Source organism: Lissotriton helveticus, chromosome 1_2 (assembly GCF_964261635.1).
Source record: "Lissotriton helveticus chromosome 1_2, aLisHel1.1, whole genome shotgun sequence".
NCBI lineage: Eukaryota > Metazoa > Chordata > Amphibia > Caudata > Salamandridae > Lissotriton > Lissotriton helveticus.
Genome location: NC_136058.1, coordinates 356658483 through 356679934, shown reverse-complemented (window position 1 = coordinate 356679934; position 21452 = coordinate 356658483). Strand labels below are relative to the sequence as shown.

The 21452-nt window shown below is 41.4% G+C and overlaps 1 protein-coding gene across 2 annotated transcripts in view; it reads left to right on the top strand.

Annotated features, from left to right (window-relative positions):
* The window catches only part of LOC144807917 (uncharacterized), a 518345-nt gene that overhangs the window by 301941 nt on the left and 194952 nt on the right, over positions 1 to 21452 (top strand). The window lies entirely within an intron of this gene.

Genomic DNA, 21452 nt, shown 5'->3' with positions numbered 1-21452 from the left:
GAATTGGTTGTAAGGATCTTTTTATCAACCCAATAGAAATCATCCCCCAAGATATACTGAGAGTTAAGATAAAATTCTTGGACGATGTAGCCTCACGTAGAGCGGCCTCGGTGGAAAGTAAAACCTCAGTCTGCGCACATAGAATGGTGAAACAGTGGAAGGAATGGAACAATATCTTGCTCTTATGTATAACTCCCAGGACAGATTTTTAATTCAAATAGATTTTTATTGGGTGTTTCAGTATCAAATAAAATACAAATAGTACAGACTTAAAGTCATACATTATTGGAGAAGCGTGGCTCAGTGGTTAGAGGCGGCAGACCCGGAAGCTGAGATCGGCCGTGGACCAGGGTTCCATTCCCCGCCTCGGCGGGTCTTGGGATCAAAAATTCCACGGACTTGATAATTCTTGCTCCGGTGCCTACTCAACTCACGGGGTCACACTCTGCGACTCTGGGCAATAGCTTGCTTAATCTCCACTACGGCCCCTCGCGGCGGGATGCCTGGCTTTCACCTTGTGGATACCCTGCCGGGGTATCTCACAGGGGAATACCAGGACGGGTTCCCTAAGCAAGCGCTTAGATACCGGGTCGGTGATTTGCGCTATATAAATACATGTACATTTACAAATACATGTACATTTACATTATTACAGAAGAACAGTACAGTACAATAAAGCGAAAGGGGTAACCAGGACAGATTTTTAATTACTCGTTTTAGGCTCAACTTTTTACACCACCTACTGGCTGATCCACCAGTTTTTACCTCAACCGTTGAGTCAAGGGTGCCTGCGGCTGGGACAATAGGTCTCCGCAGGACACCCTTCATTTTGTACTATTATGTCCATTTTACGCTTTACCTAGGCATAGTTTTTTAATAGGAATTTTAAAACAGGCCAAGTTTAAACACGCCAAGGTTGCCCTGTTATTCTTGCAAAGGGCTAATGATCCTCATACACTGTGTTGCATTATGAATTTTATCAAGGTTGCCGTAAGGCTAAGGAACTCAAGAGGGCGGTACTTAATGAATTGCTTGTTTAATCGTCTCCAATCATGTGTTGCGAACTATATGTTATTGATTTTAACTGTTTTAAATGCAGTTTTATGGTATTTTCTAAGTACTGAATAAAGAATTATTGACTTGACTTGACTACTATTCCCACTCTAGATAGGGCAACAGTAGGGAAAGAAATTATTTATTATTAAAATAAGATTAAATTAATTATCAATTCCAATTAAACATTATTTAAAAATAATGAGCAATTAATAACAATTAATTACCAACTAAAATCAATTATTACCAATTATTACATGAATTACCAATAAATAATTAATTATCAATTGATTATCAATACATATAAATAAAAATAAATATTCACTTTATTACAAATAAATTACTTCCCAACCAATTCCCCTATACACCAACAACACACTCCTTTTTTTTTAGTTCAAGAAAAGTTTATTAATCATAATAAAAGATAATGATACAAAATACAGTAAGATAATCATGAGAAAGAGATATAGGAGGGAAGGGAAGAAGGGGGGAAGGCGTAAAGGAAGATCAGTATGCAATAGGAGGGTGAATAATAAACAATGAACTCATTCTATGTATTAAGAAAAGCAAAAAGAAGAGTATAATCATTAAAAATAAACAGCAAATGCAAATAAGGTTATGCAAGTAAGTATGTTAACATAGAAATTGGAATGTAAAGGGGAAATCAAGGGGGTTTGGAAACTTCCTGTTGGGCAGGTTGTGGACGAAAAGAACGGGTTGTACAATTATCTAAATACATCGTAACAGGGAGCCACAATTCTGCACGTTTAGCTGCCAACTGGGCAGGGAATACAAAAGCAGTGTCAAGCCTGTGATTGTGACAAACATTATAACACCATGCTTGGAAAGTAATAGTTGAGGAAGATTTCCAATTAATAGTAATTTGTTGAAAGGCAACTGATAATAATAAATCAACAATACGAACAGTAGAATGAATAACTTCCCAGCAAGGTGAAAGACTACCCAAGAAGACATGGGTGGGGGAGAAAGGAATGCAGGTGTGACAAATAACATTAATTTGTGCCCAAACCTGCAACCAAAAAGCATGTACATTTTTGCAAAGAAATAGCATGTGAAAAAGGTTGGCATTGGGTAAAGTGCAAGACCAACAGGAGTCTGAAGTGACAGGAAATCGCTTATGAAGAGTAGTAGGTGTGTGAAGTAATCTATTGTAAATGAAGAACAAAGATTGCATCAGGGACGCCGCTCTAGAAGTTTTACGAATTGTTGTCCAAATCTTGTCGCATAGAGATATCAGCCATGAAGTGGAAAAATCATTCTCCCATTGTTCCTCCACCTTGGATTTGGGTCTAGGGAGTGTGTGCATATGAAGGTGTTTGTAGATAGCAGAAGCTTTAGGAGTAACTTGCAAAATAGAGTGAAGATGAAGGGCAGGGTTAGGTGGAGTAGGGGTTGAAGACGCCTGCAAGAGCTTCGTATAAACCTCCATAACCGCTGTTTTGAGAAGAGGATACTTGAAAGCAAATGAGGAAGGTAAATCAAAAGTGGAACTTAGGGCAGAGAAAGGTAAGAATGTGGAATGGGAGAAGAGCTGCGATATCCAGAGTAATCCCTTGGATCTCCAAGATTTCCAGTATAAAGGTTTACCTCGAATTAGAAGAGATTTATTGTGCCAAATGGGGGAGGAAAGAAAGTCACCAACTGTTGCAGGGGGAGGGGGATTAGAAGATAGGAGGAGTTTAACAGTGTATCTATAAATGAGAGTAGGAGTCAAGGAGGGCTTACGAGAAAAAGAGAGATATTCAGCAAAAGAGAAAGGAAAAAGAAATAGACGCTCAACCTTGGTCCATAAAGGGCAAGGGGAATCAGGATCTTGTAGCCAAAAGGAGGCTTGACGTATGCTTGTGATATGTTGGAAAATCAGGAAAATTAACTCCTCCTTCAGAAGCTAGGCATATAAGTCTAGCAAGGGACATTCTAGGTTTTTTGTTGTGCCACAAAAAGGAGGATAAAATTGAATTGATTTTCTTTAAGAACTTTGCCGGAACAGAGACCGGGAGATTAGAGAGTGTGTACAAAACAATGGGGGATAGCATCATCTTGATAGTGTCCAAGCGACCCCACCAGGACAAATAAAGGGGGTGCCACCTGGCTGTAAGGTCGGATAATTTCTGAGTGCACTTAGAGAGACATAGAGAAATAGTGTCAGGAATGGAAGGGGTAATATGCAAACCCAAGTATTTAATGTGGGAAGGGCTCCAAGTAAAAGTAGAGGTACTGAAGTCAGGTTTAAAAGTGAATTTTGTTAGGGAGAGGATCTCGCATTTATCATTATTAAGTTTTTAACCAGATATTGAGGAATATTGCCGAACTTCCTCCAGGAAAGCAGGAATGGAAACTATTGGGTTTGAGATGAAGAGTAAAATATCATCTGCGTAAGCAGCGAGTTTAATGGAAGTTTCGGCGGTCTGAAAACCGTATATGTCAGGATTTTGGCGTAGCTTGGACAAGAAAGGTTCTAAGGCAAGGTTAAAAAGAAAAGGAGAGAGAGGGCAACCCTGTCGAACTCCTCTGCCAAGATCGAAGTAGGGGGAGATCTGACCATTGGCATAAACTGCAGCTCTTGGGTGAGACTAGAGTAGTGAGATTAGAGAGATAAAGTTAGGGTCAAATCCGAACCATCCAAGAGTATGAAAGAGGCAAGGCCATTCAACCCTGTCAAAGGCCTTCTCGGCATCTAGGGCAATTGCTGCGAGGGAATGTTGGAGGTGGGAGGATTTTGATAAAATATTAAATAAAAGCCTGGTATTATCAGTGATGTAACGACCTTTAACAAAGCCAGACTGTTCCTCACCTAAGAGGTCGGGGAGTAAATGATCTAATCTTATAGCCAAAGATTTAGCGAAAATGTTATAATCAATATTGACAAGAGATATAGGTCTGTAGTTTTTACAATATTGCACATCTTTTCCGGGTTTAGGTATTAAACAAATGTGTGCATCCGAAAAAGTCCCTGAAGAGGCACCTGACTGAACAAAGGAGTGAAGCAGGGAATATAGCTTAGGAATTAGTATTTTGGAGAAATTAAGGTAAAATTCAATGGTGAAACCGTCTGGGCCAGGGTCTTTGTTGAGTTTAAGACGTTGAAGTGCAGTGAGCAGCTCCTTTTGTGAAATATCAGTCTCCAAAGAGGAAAGATCAAGAGGGAAATGTGCTGGTTTCTGAATAGTAGAGAAGAAATGTGTAAGAGAGTGAGGAGAGGGTTGGGTATCAGAGGTGTATAAGGTCTCATAAAAGCGGGAAAATGTAGCAAGAATATCGGCATCTTTGTGCTGCAAATGTGCATTAGTATCATAAACAGATTCAATATTCATTATCAACCTTCAGGTAATTAGCAAGGATTTTCCCAGCTTTATTCCTACCCCCATAAAATTTAGCACTTGACTTAAGTAAGTATAAGGAGGCATCTTCAGTAGATTTTTCATTAAACATGAGTTTGGCAGCGACCAGAGTTGTCAAACTATCCTTGGAATGTGAAGTGTAATAGGCGCGTTCCAATCGTTTAATTTCCAGAAGGAGGTTTTTAGTAGAGTGACGAGCAGATCTGTGTTTCTTAGCAACATAGTTGATAATGAAGTCACGTGCAGCTGCTTTAAAAGTATCCCATAAAATATGTTTAGAGATGGGCGGAATATCGTTCAATAGAAAAAATTCATCAAAGAATGCAATGAAAGAAGTGGAAAATTTGGGATCTAAAAGGAGGGTATTGTTAAAACGCCATCTTCTGGGTCCATCAAGTTTAGGGAGCACATCAAGACTAATCATAACAGGGGCATAATCCGAAAGCAAAATCGGACCAATATCCGTCGAGTGAAGTGTTTGAGCAAGGTCATGGGAAACAAAAATTTAGTCAATCCGTGACTGTGAACGGTGGTATGGTGAATAAAAGGTATACTCCTGCAAAGTCGGATTACAAAGTAGCCAGGAGTCAACAAGCTTATGCTGAGAAATAGCTTGGGTAAAAGATTTGTGTGGTTCAGTGGGGATATAGGTGGCATCAGATTTTCTATCAAAAAATGGATCCAGGGGTTGGTTACAGTCCCCTGCAAGGATGAAGTTGTCATCCATAAATTGGGTAATGCGTGGTGAAAATTCTGCCCAAAAAAGAGGTTCACCAGTGGTCGGACCATAAACATTAAGGAGAGAGATTGGAACACCTCTAAGCGATAGTTTGACATGCGTCCTTCTGCCATTGGTATCAGATTCTTGGGATACAACTGTAAAAGGGAGAGACCTACGACATAAAATTGCAACACCATTGCGTTTACCATCGCATTGTGAGTAAAAGACTTCACCCACCCAACCTCTTTTAAGCTTGGCAGATTCTGTGTCAGAAAGGTGAGTTTCTTGAAGAAACGCAATGTCAACGTTTAATTTGGCTAGGTGTGATAAAATACGTTGACGCTTAATTGGAGAATTAATACCCTTAACATTCCATGAAGTTATATTTAGTGACATAACATGTACAATAAAATAACAAGTTCATAAAAAATACAAGAGTATTGTTGAAAAAGGAGGTTATAAAATAAAACGTATATCAGAATGACAGAAAAGTCAATGTAGGAAGAAAGGGAAAGGGGAGGAAAAGATAGAATGGAGATTAGGAAAGAAAAATATGGAAAGAGTACATCATAGAGAGAAATGGAGCAATAGCTGATGGCGAGTGATGTGAGAAGTAGCAAAAAACACAGGAAGAGTAATGGAAGTGGAGGGATAGAATGAAGAGAACTACAACCTGTAAAAGAAGAAGTTATAACTTTCACATGAACAAGAGAGCTCATATAGAAAAGGAAGGGTAAGGAAAAAAGGGAATAAAAGAACAAATAGGAAAAAGGGGAAAACATACCTACAAAAGGAGAAGACAAGAATGGAGTCGGGGGGGGAAGCCACCGAGGCAAGGCAGCAACATCGTCCATGGCTAAGCAGAAAGCCGGGGAGACATCATCAGACGGGGAAGGGAACCTGTGGAAGCAAAATGAGGAAATACAAAACAATTACACATTGGGAACATAGGGAAGAAAAAGTAAGTAACAACAATATGAAAAGGAGAGGATAATCAACAGAGAAGCAAACGGGGAAAAAAGTCAAACATGGTCAAAACAAGAACATCAGCATGACAAAAGCAATCAGAAGAAGTTAATCAGCCAGGATGAGATGAAGAAGGCCCAGAAGAGTCCATAGCAGTGGTTTTGTGCGCATTGATGAAGCTTTGGAGACGCACTGGATCTTCGTAGGTAGTCGTCTTATTGTTATAGGTGACTTTGAACAAGCAGGGGTGGTACAACCCATATCTGGCACCCATGGAGCGAAGGACATCCCTCATGCCTAAGAAGGCCTTTCGTCGATTGGCAGTTGCTTTAGCATAGTCTTGAGCAAAGTACAAAGGAGAACCAGACCATGTTAGTTTTGGTGAAGCCTTAGCCGCCAGTAGAACTTTCAGGAGGTCAGTGTACTCCAAAAAATAAATGATGACGCCTCTTGGACGCTGCGACACGGAAGCAGACATCGGCAGACGACCCAATCGATGAGGACGTTGAATGTTAAGAGATGTTCCTTCTGGTAGATGGAGCAGTTCAGGAAGAAAGGAGCTAAAGAAAGCAATTGGGTCTGAACCCTCAAGACCCTCCACTAGTCTGTAAATGCGTAGATTATTGCGTCTATTCCTGTTTTCCAATTCTTCCACCTGCTTCTGGAGGGCGCCAACCTGTGAAGTTAAGTGAGAAACTGTGGTGCGTGTTTCCTGGAATGAGGCAACAGACTGCTCAACTGAAGAGACTCTGGTTTCAATTTGTGACCAATTGTCCGTAAGAGTCTGAAGCTTAACATTAGTTTCCTCCATAAAAGGGCGCAAGGTCCCAATTTCCTCCAGAAAAGGGCAAAAAGATCTTATTTATTCCAGCAAAAGTTCCATGGAGACAGGCGTAGATGATTTGAGAGGCGAGGGAGGATTTTTTTTAGTCTTTTGGTGGTAACTTTCCCTGATGATGGCTGAGGAGGATCCATGACAGTATCAGAACTGGATGAAGTGAGAGAGTCCTCTAATTTGGAAAACTCTGAGAACAATTTGGAGTTTTTCACAAAAGCCACCTTTGTTTTGGTTTTAGAGGGTAAACGAGACATGAATTTCAATCGTCCCATAAATATTGTAGGAAGCTGTAGCAGCTATGACAGTCCATGGAAAGCGCACTACTTTGGTGAAGTAAAGTTGGTGCAAAAAGGCACTTCTGAGGATGAGAGGTTGTGCAGTAAATCACAATGAAGAATTCAGTACAGCTTCTGTGACGCCCAGAAACAGCAATGCAAAACGATAGACAGAGAAAGGGCAAACACCATGGGGTGTACGGCCATGAAATAGGAGCGTTGTAAATAAAGTCATAAGGCCATAAAGTTGATGGGAGCAATAATTATCATGCAGCAAAGAACATTACGAAAGGAATTGCACGAACATGGTCGCCATAGATCAGGTAGGAAGGCAGGGGGATATGCGCATATTGAATAAAGGAGCTGTCTTTGAAGATGTGGTAAGGCGTCCTGTCGTGTATTTCTATAGGTTCTGAATCAGTCCCCCTATTCCTGACCCTATTCTGGTTAAACTAACTATCAAGTTAACTAACAGTCAGCCCATGAGGCAAGAAAACCCCCATGATGCAGATACCGTTATCTGACGCAGTCACACTACGGCACAGGAACGTGTTATCTGATTAGGTCATAACGCTTGAGATCTAATTAGACAAGCGACATTCCTCCAGCCCCTGATAAGGCATACGACGTTCTCATAACAAATCAAACCTATGACAACCTGGATAATCCGTGCGGCCATTGTTTTGATTTCACAGAGAACTTTAGTAAAGAATGTGCTAACGAGCAAGTCGTATGACATCTTTATTGACGTATCTATGTCCATCCTTACGTCAATCTCGGCACCTTTAAGGTATAAATATTGCCGACCTTGCCCTATGCAAACACACGCGTGGTGACAAGACGGAGCAGCCATACTTGCCGAAGCCGAGAGCAGAAGCAGACCCCGCTGGCAGCAGCCCCGCCTTCCTGACGCGCTGCTATCTCAAGCCGAGAGACCCAGCACCGGCGTTTCTGGGCAGCCCTCGCAGGCAGCCTGGAATATCGAGAGCAGAGAAAGAGATACTATTCCTCATCCATCCTAAATTCCAGGTACAGAACTGAATAACCCCTCACAGAGAATTCTTTAGTTATTCACTTGGCAAAAACAAACTTAACTTAAACTGTAACTTTCTATTCCCGCCCACGCATTAGACTTAGGTCAGGTACACGGGGTAGGCGTATTTAGAAACACCAGTTGAGTACGCTTAGTCAAATGTATATGTGTATGTAAATATATTTTAATCATTTTAAACATCATATGGCTCAGAAACCATATCAATGTTTTTACAGTATTATTTTATACTATTGCTTTTAATGTATGCACTTTACTTAACTATAAGTATTGCAATAATATCGATCCATTTCTCATGTATGAGAAAAGAGACTGATCAATAAATAACACCTTTTTATTGAACACGCCCGTCTCTTCCTTTTCTCTACATTCTGATGAGACTAAGAATGCACGTACTGACTGAGTAAAATAATTGCCTTGTGCTCACACGACTCTCGAGATTGACTCTTGATTAGGGGAGAGCAAAGTTGTCATGTTCTATGGTTGTCAGAAACTAAATCCCTTCTTGTCTAATCAGGGGAGTTAATTCCTTCCTTGAACATTCGAGAAAGTTTCTAGCGAACTCTGAGCTTAGCTGGCAAACCCAAAAATTAAGTCTAGTATCGACAGTAGTAGACCTAGTTAACGTCTGGTCTAGGCCTTTACTGCTGTAGGTACTATTCCAATGCGCAGAGCCTATTGGGAAAATAGGAGCTACACCACATGGCGCCCAACGCGTTTGGAAAGGGCGATAAAACTAACGTAAGACATTTAGAGTAACTCAGTCGTGCTTTCTCACTCAGACCCCTTTTCCCAAATACTCCAAAGACGTCTGGAGTGGGTGAAAGGTTATATCCTCCAAAACCTCGCAGGAGGGAACTCCTATGTATGGTTCTTGGTCAAGTCAACGTTGAAGGATAAACAGTTCCAAAATACTGTGCATCTAATCTTTGTTCCATAAAGAAACCTGATCTGCAAATAGACATAATACCATCCTGTCTGTAAAATGGGAGACAGTGATGAAGAAAGAGAGGCAGTTAGATTAGCTACTGAACTCGCAGATGCTGATGCTACCATGCAAGCAGCAGACCCGAATATAACACTCATTCCGGTCATTAAAAGGAGATCTATAACCTTAAAACTTATAGAAAATGGACTGACACCTAGAGGTGGCACAGTCATATTCGTAATTGAGGCACACGAATATCGGCAGACAGAGGTATACTATTCATGGATACATTTTCCGGCAGCAAATGCTGTAACAAAGTACTTCCACTATTACAAAGTAGAGGAACCTCCTGAAACATACACTCCTTTCGAGGAGGTGGAAGTACCACTCAAATTCCAAGAGCATTTGCTCTTATTTGATGGCGCCCTAATACATAACAATCACATTACAAGGCTCGGTCCTTTAGGAAGACCAGGAGCAACGTGGCCGGTCTTAGCCGGATACACACCACATCCAGACATCGAAAGAATGCCTGCAGCAGAGCTGTTAATACAGCTAAAACAACTACTAAAAATTAATAGACAATTAGTTCAGTATGTAATGCGGACTTCAACAATTCAGCCAGCGATTAAACTTCCACAGCTGACCCCTCACCAGGGGAACACAAATAAAATTACACCACAGAACATCCAATCCTGCCTAGGTAAAGTTCCAGCTAAACGGGAACAAATACCATTCTGGTTGGCACAGAAAATCACCCAAATAGAGGCGGTGTTTCCTGACACCACCCCATTAGAAAAACACAGGATTCTGACTATATGTCTCCCAATGGGAATCGCACCACACATTGAGGACTGTGACACTTGGGGTACAGTCTTTGCTTCCATCTACACAAAAACGCACGGTGTTCCATCCATTTCGGTAATACCAGATGTGCTAAAACAAATTCAAGATGAATACGGTCCAGAACCTGCTTTAACTCTTGGTATGAAATTACTAAAAGACTTCAAGCAGGTCTCGGCTATATTATTAGCCAACATAAAAGGTGAGGCAGCAAACGTGGCGATCCGCCAGAGGTTAAAAGAGACAGATATAGCAGACCAACCAGCTGAAATTGCAAGAATCATAGAAAAATCCTATGAAGAACTAGGCAGAGATAGTCTAGGTGGAATACCAGTAAAACCGCAACTGACTACAAGTCCAGAAAAAATATTTTTTAATAATAATAATTCACCAAAAAAGAACTGGGATGGAAACAAACAATCCAATCCTAAAGAAAAGAAATTCCAGTCCCGAGGAAGGTCTCCTAGGCGAAGAGAGAAATCTCCAAACCAAAGACAGAGGTCACCGCAGAGTGACCCCTCGGGGAATAGATATAACCTTAGAAATAGGGATAATATTAAAAAACCTGATAGATATCAAGACATTGATACACGTCCCTCTCAATCTTTTCAGAATTCCTCGCAGAAATCGGAAAGAAGAGGACGATCAGAAGAGCACGCCAAGTCCAAAGACAAGGAACCTGCTCAACAAAAAAAGAAATTACAATTTCCAAAAAAGAAGGTAGCCAGTATCAAGGTAGTTAAAAATGCCGAGAATACTGAGGACACAACTGAAAAACGGAGAGTGGGCTCAGACAAAGCTAGACAGCGCAGCAGAGGTGAGCATAGCTCGCAAAGTCCTTATGAATCATCTGGAGACAGTGGACACGAATGAATACCTTCAAGTGGAAACTGCAGACACCAGAGTTAGCAAGCCCCACAAGATATACGAGATAACATTACGTATAGAGGGAGATAAGACTAGGAAAATAAGGGGACTATTTTGGGATAACCTCTCCAAAGGCTATGACATCCTTCTAGCTGAAAAAGACTGGCCACCAGAGTTTGTCAGGGAGTGCCCTCATGGCGAAGAAGTAATTATGCCTGCCTTCTCGAATCAAATACCGATTCATAAAAAATACACACTTGCTAGAAAGTGGGCAGTGGCCTTAGCACCTGCTTTTTATAAAAATCATGTAGGATGGGATGAGGATTCTCCTCCTCACAAAATCCAGTTAAAATCACAACCTACTGCACAAAGGCAGTACCCAATTAAGCAAGAAGCTAAAAAACAGGTAAATGAAATACTAGATCAGCTAGAATACCAGGGGGTGATTGAAACTTGCACCTCACAAATGAACAATCCTTTGTTTCCGGTCTCCAAACCAGACAATTCATATCGTCTAGTTTTGGATTACCGACACCTTAACACATGTTGCAAAACCTTTGCAGTGCAAAACTCACACAGTGCTGCACTAATGAATAACATAGTGCGCAAAAAATACAAAACAACCCTGGACATCTCCAATGGATTCTTTTGTCAAAACATAGCACCAGAGAGCAGATATTTAACTGCATTCTCAGTAAATGGCACTCAAAAAACAATTCTGTCGGTTAGCCCAGGGGTACAAGAACAGCCCGGGGGTATTCTCAGCGAGAGTAACAGAATTACTACAACTATATGATGATGAAGCATTATCTTATGTCGATGACATTTACTTAACAGATGATGACTTGGAGACTCACTTGAAAAGGGTGAACACCATAATACTTGGGTTCGCCGCAGAGGGTTACAAATTCAACTTTAAAAAATCCAGAATTGCCCATCTGACAGTCTTGTACGTAGGATATGAATTATCAAGTATAGCCTGGTTGACAATTTTCTAAGAACTAGAAGAATTAAAAAATCTAAAATATGAAAAGACGTATCCTCTGCCAATCGACATTCTGCCTCTACGACATTACGCCTGTGTAATCTATACAGACGGACATGCTCAACCCTCCGTTTGGGGAGAACAAGCATACAACCCCACATGTGAGATTACAAAAGAAGTGTGGCGCGGAGGTATATTAAAACCTCTATTAACAAAATCACACTCAGTAGAAACTAATTCAGAACAACAAACTGAAATAATAGGATTGAAAATGGCGCTAGATAATGCGGATCGCGAATTCCCGACACTTATAGTGTCAGATTCATATTACTGCGTCAAATCATATAACAGCGATTTGCAGACATGGATTCAAAACGGTTACAAAGATGACACAGATGCACAAATAAAACAGAAACTGCTCTGGGAACAAATAGCTCTTTTACAAAAAGAACTACCAAAGACTCACGTGACTCACTCACTGAGTCATCAACGTGATGGCGTTCACGTTGTAGGGAATTCATTGGCTGAAACAGCCGCAGCGGCAGCCACTAAACCGGCTCCCGTAGTTCGAAAAAAGCGTACATTAAAATACATTGACGGTGAAACATTGCTGGTGGTGAAAACGTCATTAAAAGGCGACTGCTCAGCGTTACCGATCAACTATCCACTCAATTATACATACATAATCGATGCAAACTCCGTCCCTTTTGCTCGAATCCCTGGAGTGGGGGATAGAGTGATTCCAAACATGGACAGGAGAAACTTGTTAATCGCAGACGCACACATGGGCGAGGGTCTCAGACACCTTAAATTAAAAGATTCTCTGGAAGAATTACAATCACGGTACTGGTGGCCAGGCATGAGCCTGCACTACACCATGTTTGTAAAAAACTGCCCAAACTGCAACAGAGATCGCAGTGGGGAGAGAAGCAGTTTAATACCTCGTCGTATCAAGGCAGATAATATTACCAGCAAAAAGAATGGCTTGCGATTAACATATACAGGCTAGTTTCCACTTATAATGTAGATCCTCAGCACTCGGCTGACGTCCGGACTATTATACAAGATTTGCGAGTCTAAATGGCATATACGCTAAGAGCATGCTACGTTCGACCATTGTTTTCACTCAGGCAATCCAGTCTGGGGGGGAAACATGGCCAAATGAGCACAGCCCAGCGGGAATCTTCTCACTTCCTTCCTGAGGGTACGGGATGGTGTAAAGAAAAAACCAAGGCAGAAAGCAATCTATAATGGAAAGGATATTAGGTTTGGGAGCTGGGTGGGTCAAACATCTAATAAGTGTCCAACGTAGTCTAAATAACTTGCCAAGAAATTCTCTGAAGGGATTCAGTCCGTACGAATTATTATTCGGAACTAGGATGTTGATCTCTGACCTTGATAGTCAGACTTCAGTGGTAATAGAAAAAACCTTTGATGTCAAAGACCGTTGGCTATTTTGCAGGACTTAAACAAAACAAGAAAAGACCTGAGCAACATACAGTTGAAACAACAGCCAACGACCACTGAAGAATCACCACCTGTCCCAGCAAGACCTGTCTGGATTCCAAAAGTCGGGGATCTAGTCAGGGAGAAGATCGCGGTAAAGAAGGAATTTGGGCCTTCTTACAGAAAAGCAGTTCCTGTCTTGTCTGTCAACGGGACAAGATCAGTTGTACTACCGCCACTTGCTGGAAAAAAGGAGAACCGAGTTGTATCCATCGACCTGGTAAAACCACAACATGTGGCCGATAACAAACAGTAGGCCAAGTGGACTCCCAATAAGTAGCAGAACACCAAGGTTTGCTACCAGCACAGAGGTCCTAACAAAAAGGCTCATCACATTTGAAACGCCTAAAGAAGAACAAGAAGGACTATGCAACAATGCAATAGAACTCAGACCTCTGAAAACCCAAATAAAGACATTTAGCAGAGACACACCAATCTATACTGAAGTACCAAGTGAAAATGCAAAAAACAGAAATCCTGAACCAATTGGAACAATTGACAGAACTGCATCCGGTTACTTCATCAACTTCGCTGATTCCTCTGACGGCTTCAGTGAATCAAAGACACAGCCATCATCAAAATCCTTTAAAGACAAAGCTAAGGAACTTTTGAAACATCTGAAAGAAACATATCTGGTTTGAATTTTGGGTGGGTTTTGGTGCATTTATCCTCATACTTTGGCTCATCATGGTATTTACTTTGGGACGCTTCATTGAGGGAAAATATGCTAAAATGGACACAGCAAGTCAGAACATCAACTTGATCCTCAAACCACACACATCTTCACACGTCGAGAAAAGAGAACTTTCTTCAGAACTTTCTTCAGCCAACTTCACAGCCAATCCGATACCTGGTGGGGTAGCCTGGGACAACACTGACTATGAAATTTATGGTCCGGTCGAGATCCTGAAATATCCACACCAAATCAAGATCTCATTGAGTGATTTTGCAAAACCAAACTCATTTGCTGATGATTGGGACTTCGAAAGCATTAACAACATGATGTCTGACTTAGTAATGTCTGCTAAATTTACAAAACATGATTATTTGCAAGGTTCTACAAATTATGATAGTATGTATTGCTATAACCATTATGGTAACCATTTTTTGCATAAATCTGCACAACCTAGAAATGTTTTAAATTATAATCAATGGGAACATTGTGTTACACCTCCAAAAGGGAGCTCAAGAACCATTTATGACAAATATTCATATTTTTCAGGTTTTAACACAAGTAATGCTGAAACTTTTTATTTTAAATTGTCAAACAAGACAGGGATGAAAACCATGATAACCAACACAAAATTGATATATTCAGATTCATTCTTTGAAAAAATGAATACCTTTGGATTTGATTATTGGGACAAAAATGTTGATTTGAAAAGTGTTTGGGGTACAAAAGAATGGCAAGTACAGGGTATAGAAGCTTTGTTTAGAGCCTGCATGATCCCAGAACAAATGATATTTTTAAATGACACTGTTCAACAAACCACCTGTCTTGGCCTAGCCAAAATCAAAGATTTAAATAAACCGTCTATTCCAAAGCCAACAATGTTTAGCAATAGCTCTGATACAGATGAAGAGATAGACGTAAACCATATATTAAACCAAAACAGAACACATCCTGATTGGAAACAATGGTTGATCTGGCCCACAGATACAAATCACTGTCAAGATAGATTCCTGAATAAAACACAGGGTTTCAAAATGACCAGGCCAGACCCTAGATATCCCCAAAGACATCACCCAGGGATAATAACAACCTACAGTGTGGGCAAATTATGCCTTCAATGGCTACAGACTTCCACACTGCCTGAAATTAAGCAACACCTAACTTTACTTACTGATGGTGCTGACTTGCGTGATTTCATACTGGGACCACGCAAACAGCGTCAAAAGTGTTTCATAGCAGCCTCTGTATATGCAGCATACAATGAGGCCTGGAAGGTTACTCAAATTGAGACAGCAGAAAGAATACGGGAAATTGACCGTATTAATTTGGAAAAATCACTATCTGTAGTGGACAATGGGTTAATGACTCTGTCCTCCAGAATTTTTTCATTGGACAGCATTGTGTCTTCAGCAATCGATATATTATCGCAAGACTTACTGTTATTACAACATGGTCAGTCACAATTGCGTTCCATTGTACAGCTTGGCTGGACGTTACAAAATCTGCGTTCAGGCTATGTGCCTTGGCGTTTAATCAACACAACGTCACTATTCCAAATCTTTAACCTTACTGATAGACAAATCGGTATGGCGCAAAAGGGTGCTGATTATACAATCTTGAGCATTGAAAAACTAGAAAGATTACCGTTGACAATGTCAGAACGACCTGTCAGTGAATGGATAATCCACGGAATCATAAATATTCCAATCTCAACCTTCAGGTTTCAATACTGCCAAAAATATATACAGGCTGGCATGTACGAGAAATTGGGAAAAGGGTACCTTAAAACAACTTGGAACCTGCCCTATTCACATGCATGTGTCAGTAATAAAGGACAGAAAGTGTTTCTTAGTGGCAACAATTGTGCTATGTCACTAAGCGGCACGCTTCTGTGTAACGGAATTAGTTTGCATGGAGCCTGTGAAGGGAATTCATACAACCTTTCATGTCACCAGCAAGGCGCACCTGCAACTGAAATAGAACCATTCTTTCAAAGACTCTATAATGGGAGTTACATTCTTATTGTAGACCGCAGAAATGCAGTCTTATGCCCGGGACTCCTTATCTAGTAACTACAACGGCGAAGGTCAAGTGCTGTGGACGTTCTTTATTCCCCAGCTCCTTTCCAGACAGGGAGGCAAGGGCATGGCCCAGTTTGAAAATTACTTCTATTCGAATAGATACTTTAAGCAGAATGAAAACAGTGCTTCTTCAGACGCCTACAAGGCTCACGTCATCAAAAGAAACGTATGATCTACAAGTCGCAAGGACAACTGCAGAGATACATACATTATTATCGACTAATTCCCCTGTACATTTCGCGGAAATCCTGAGCGAAATCTTAAATATTTCTGATACCACTGGGGTCTCAAAGGTATTTAAGACAGTATTTTCGATGGCATTAACACCATTCAAAGCCATACTGGGTATTTTTCCAGATTTCGTCCATTCGATTTTTGGCGGACTTCCCCTGATCCTGGGACTAATTGCAGGAATCCTATTCCTAGTCCTTATTTTTCGTTATGGCAACCCATGTCACAGATCAAACTCTCGCGACAATGGAAGATACGATCCTAGCCATTGGATACCGGGACCGGATATCAAAAATCCTGGGACTCTCCCGGCTTAGAGACCTGAACATGACTTGGTTTCTATCATTTCGACCAATGTGGCAAAGGTGTGTTTTACCTGTACTAAGGTGTCTGCTATGCGGAGAAGAATGCGTGTTAGACACCTGTCTGACGCTACAATCGGATGCGCCAGTGGATGCAGATACACTGTTGGTTCCTACCAAGGTTCACGCTTTGTGCTGCCCTCAAAGGCTGCCAATCCTGATGACGGCATTCCTGGAATCTTCACCACTACGATTGAAGAGTAGTGAAGTTCAAGATGAAAGCAACATCGAACAGGTACGACCTTCTGTCAGCAATGCGAATCAGAATGTCAATGGAGACAATCATGCGCACGAATGCATGGTTACCCCTATTTCCGACTTAGTGGAACTTTCCCATGAAGCTGTTGACAGTTTTTTCGAAAGCCTGAATGATATGATGTTCTCTCCAGAACAGAAATAGAGACTTTTGAGTAAACTCGCACACGGCGTTCCCTGAATTCGGCCTTCAACTTTAAAAATAAAGTTACATGAACAATTTCACTCCAGCTCACGGACAGCAATATTTTTCAGCAAGCCCCTTAAAATATTTTTCTACATATTTTTTTCCCGGGACACTGATCTTCTGCTTAAAGTAAGAAACTATTCCTAGAGAACTAAAATTTCTATTTTTAGATACTTTATAGACTTTAGCTGCTCGCTGGTATGTTGACAAATATTTTATTATGTGATGAAATGGTCTCAAACTTCCTTTCTGTATAGCCATATTAAGAGCCATTTCATGTGTATTTCTCATATACCAATAAGCAATAATGCATAAAAATGCGTGTTTACTTTTGCATTTAATTCATAGCTTAAGTGCATACAATATATATGACTGCAATTTTTCAGTGTATTTGAAAATTTCGAAATGCATTTATGTATTTTGGGGTGGTAAGGTATACACTATACTCTATAGTATGTTGTACTATGTTATACTATGCATAGATTAGTAGATATGACCATAGTTAGCGTGGAGTGGGTGTCGTGTATTTCTATAGGTTCTGAATCAGTCCCCCTATTCCTGACCCTATTCTGGTTAAACTAACTATCAAGTTAACTAACAGTCAGCCCATGAGGCAAGAAAACCCCCATGATGCAGATACCGTTATCTGACGCAGTCACACTACGGCACAGGAACGTGTTATCTGATTAGGTCATAACGCTTGAGATCTAATTAGACAAGCGACATTCCTCCAGCCCCTGATAAGGCATACGACGTTCTCATAACAAATCAAACCTATGACAACCTGGATAATCCGTGCGGCCATTGTTTTGATTTCACAGAGAACTTTAGTAAAGAATGTGCTAACGAGCAAGTCGTATGACATCTTTATTGACGTATCTATGTCCATCCTTACGTCAATCTCGGCACCTTTAAGGTATAAATATTGCCGACCTTGCCCTATGCAAACACACGCGTGGTGACAAGACGGAGCAGCCATACTTGCCGAAGCCGAGAGCAGAAGCAGACCCCGCTGGCAGCAGCCCCGCCTTCCTGACGCGCTGAGAGACGTGCTGCTATCTCAAGCCGAGAGACCCAGCACCGGCGTTTCTGGGCAGCCCTCGCAGGCAGCCTGGAATATCGAGAGCAGAGAAAGAGATACTATTCCTCATCCATCCTAAATTCCAGGTACAGAACTGAATAACCCCTCACAGAGAATCTTTAGTTATTCACTTGGCAAAAACAAACTTAACTTAAACTGTAACTTTCTATTCCCGCCCACGCATTAGACTTAGGTCAGGTACACGGGGCAGGCGTATTTAGAAACACCAGTTGAGTACGTTTAGTCAAATGTATATGTGTATGTAAATATATTTTAATCATTTTAAACATCATATGGCTCAGAAACCATATCAATGTTTTTACAGTATTATTTTATACTATTGCTTTTAATGTATGCACTTTACTTAACTATAAGTATTGCAATAATATCGATCCATTTCTCATGTATGAGAAAAGAGACTGATCAATAAATAACACCTTTTTATTGAACACGCCCGTCTCTTCCTTTTCTCTACATTCTGATGAGACTAAGAATGCACGTACTGACTGAGTAAAATAATTGCCTTGTGCTCACACGACTCTCGAGATTGACTCTTGATTAGGGGAGAGCAAAGTTGTCATGTTCTATGGTTGTCAGAAACTAAATCCCTTCTTGTCTAATCAGGGGAGTTAATTCCTTCCTTGAACATTCGAGAAAGTTTCTAGCGAACTCTGAGCTTAGCTGGCAAACCCAAAAATTAAGTCTAGTATCGACAGTAGTAGACCTAGTTAACGTCTGGTCTAGGCCTTTACTGCTGTAGGTACTATTCCAATGCGCAGAGCCTATTGGGAAAATAGGAGCTACACTACAGTCCGAATCTCAGAACTATGAGCAAACTTGTGGCAGAAGTCTGAGAAAGGAAGAAACGGACACTCCGTGTAATAGCAACTGTGCAAGTAAAGGGGCGAGTCAATAGTGACTATGAGAAATGAAGCCAGCTACCACAGTAACAAAATCTAGGGAGTAAATCACCTAGATAACTTGAATTGAAAAGTTTGCATTTCAATTAATCAGCAGCATGTTAATAGTAATAGCGCTATTTCCAGCAGTGCTGACCATCATAACTCTGATAAAATGAGAGAGAGTCACGCGAAATGGCGGGTATTTAGATGCTGGGGCGTGGAGATGAAGCCAAAATAGCGATAGATGCAAGGTGAGGAAGCAATGCGTAACTGTAAGCTGGTAATTGAAGAATGCTGGTAAAATGAGGAGCTTGCAAGCCTTTAAAGACAAGAAGATTGCCAAATGCGCTGTGAAGCAAAGTCAAATCAGAGAGGAAGGTCGGCACAAAATGGCGGCCGCATCGTACCTGAGGTGGCGAAAAATACAAATGCGCAGTCCGAGTCTTCAGGGCATTATTTTGGGTCGGAAACAGCCGTGGCAGCCTCCGGGGATGTTCCGATGCCGGGGAACGTTGTCCAACAGGTAGAAAGCGGTAGTTGAATCGGCGAAGCTCCCAAGCCTCTGCGGAGCCTCACACCAGCGCCGCCATCGCCATCACGATTCATAACAGGGGGTGGTGATGGACAGAGTATCTGAATTAAGCAGAACACTCCTACCCAGTCAAAAGATCAGGGCTTGATCCATCACCGTTTTTTAGCTCACTGCACCATCCCAGTTCAGAACCTGGCTACATGCAAATTAGTCTGACCCTGGCCCAGTGCATCATGGGAACAGGGCAGACCGAACTACCAAGCCAATTCTTTACTGGAAAGGAAACAAGCTTCCGGGGACCAGTTTCTGGCATTGCAGCCGTCTTCGGCCCGGCTTGCTTGAATCCTGATGGTGCAGTGAGCAAGGGACTCACATCTGAGTATACCCTTCCGCACTTGTGGTGGCCAAAACGATTCATAACAGGGGGTGGTGATGGACAGAGTATCTGAATTAAGCAGAACACTCCTACCCAGTCAAAAGATCAGGGCTTGATCCATCACCGTTTTTTAGCTCACTGCACCATCCCAGTTCAGAACCTGGCTACATGCAAATTAGTCTGACCCTGGCCCAGTGCATCATGGGAACAGGGCAGACCAAACTACCAAGCCAATTCTTTACTGGAAAGGAAACAAGCTTCCGGGGACCGGTTTCTGGCATTGCAGCCGTCTTCGGCCCGGCTTGCTTGAATCCTGATGGTGCAGTGAGCAAGGGACTCACATCTGAGTATACCCTTCCACACTTGTGGTTGCCAAAACGATTCATAACAGGGGGTGGTGATGGACAGAGTATCTGAATTAAGCAGAACACTCCTACCCAGTCAAAAGATCAGGGCTTGATCCATCACCGTTTTTTAGCTCACTGCACCATCCCAGTTCAGAACCTGGCTACATGCAAATTAGTCTGACCCTGGCCCAGTGCATCATGGGAACATGGCAGACCAAACTACCAAGCCAATTCTTTACTGGAAAGGAAACAAGCTTCCGGGGACCGGTTTCTGGCATCGCCATCAGGCGCCAGGCAACGCCCCCAACAACACACTCCTAATAATAAAAAATTAAATTAACATAATTATCAACTAATCAATTAATAAAAATGATTTACCAAGTTATAAAAACGTATTACCAATTAATAAACATTAATTACCAATTAATAATTAATTATCAATTAATTAATTATCAATATAAAATGTAATATTTAATTTACTATCATTAAATTACTTCCCACCCTATTCCCCTATAAACCCACAACCCGCTCCTAATAATAAAAAATACAATTAACAGAATTATAAATTAATCAATTAATAAAAATTAATTGAATGAATGATTACACACTTGGTATAGCGCATGGCTACCCGAAGGCATCCCAGCACTTTGAGACCCAAGCAAGACACCACAACTCAGTGAAACAGGAGAGTCTTCAGTCGTTTCCTAAAAACGAGATGGTTGGGTTCGAGCCGAATGTTCTCAGGAAGTAGGTTCCAGCATTTAGCTGCGTGAAGAGAGAACAGACGGCCCCCCATTCGTGATCTGTTAACCCTCGGGACGGTCAGAAGAATAAGATGGTTAGACCTAAGTACTCTGGAAAATTGATGATGGCAAAACAGAGGGCGCAGGATAGCCGGGCCATTATTAGTTGTTGACTTCTGAGTCATACACATAGCCTTAAATCAGATCCTCTCCTGCACCAGCAGCCAATGTAGGGAGCGCACTGCGGCCTTCGCAGAGCAGTGTCTCTGTACCTCACGTAGCAGCCG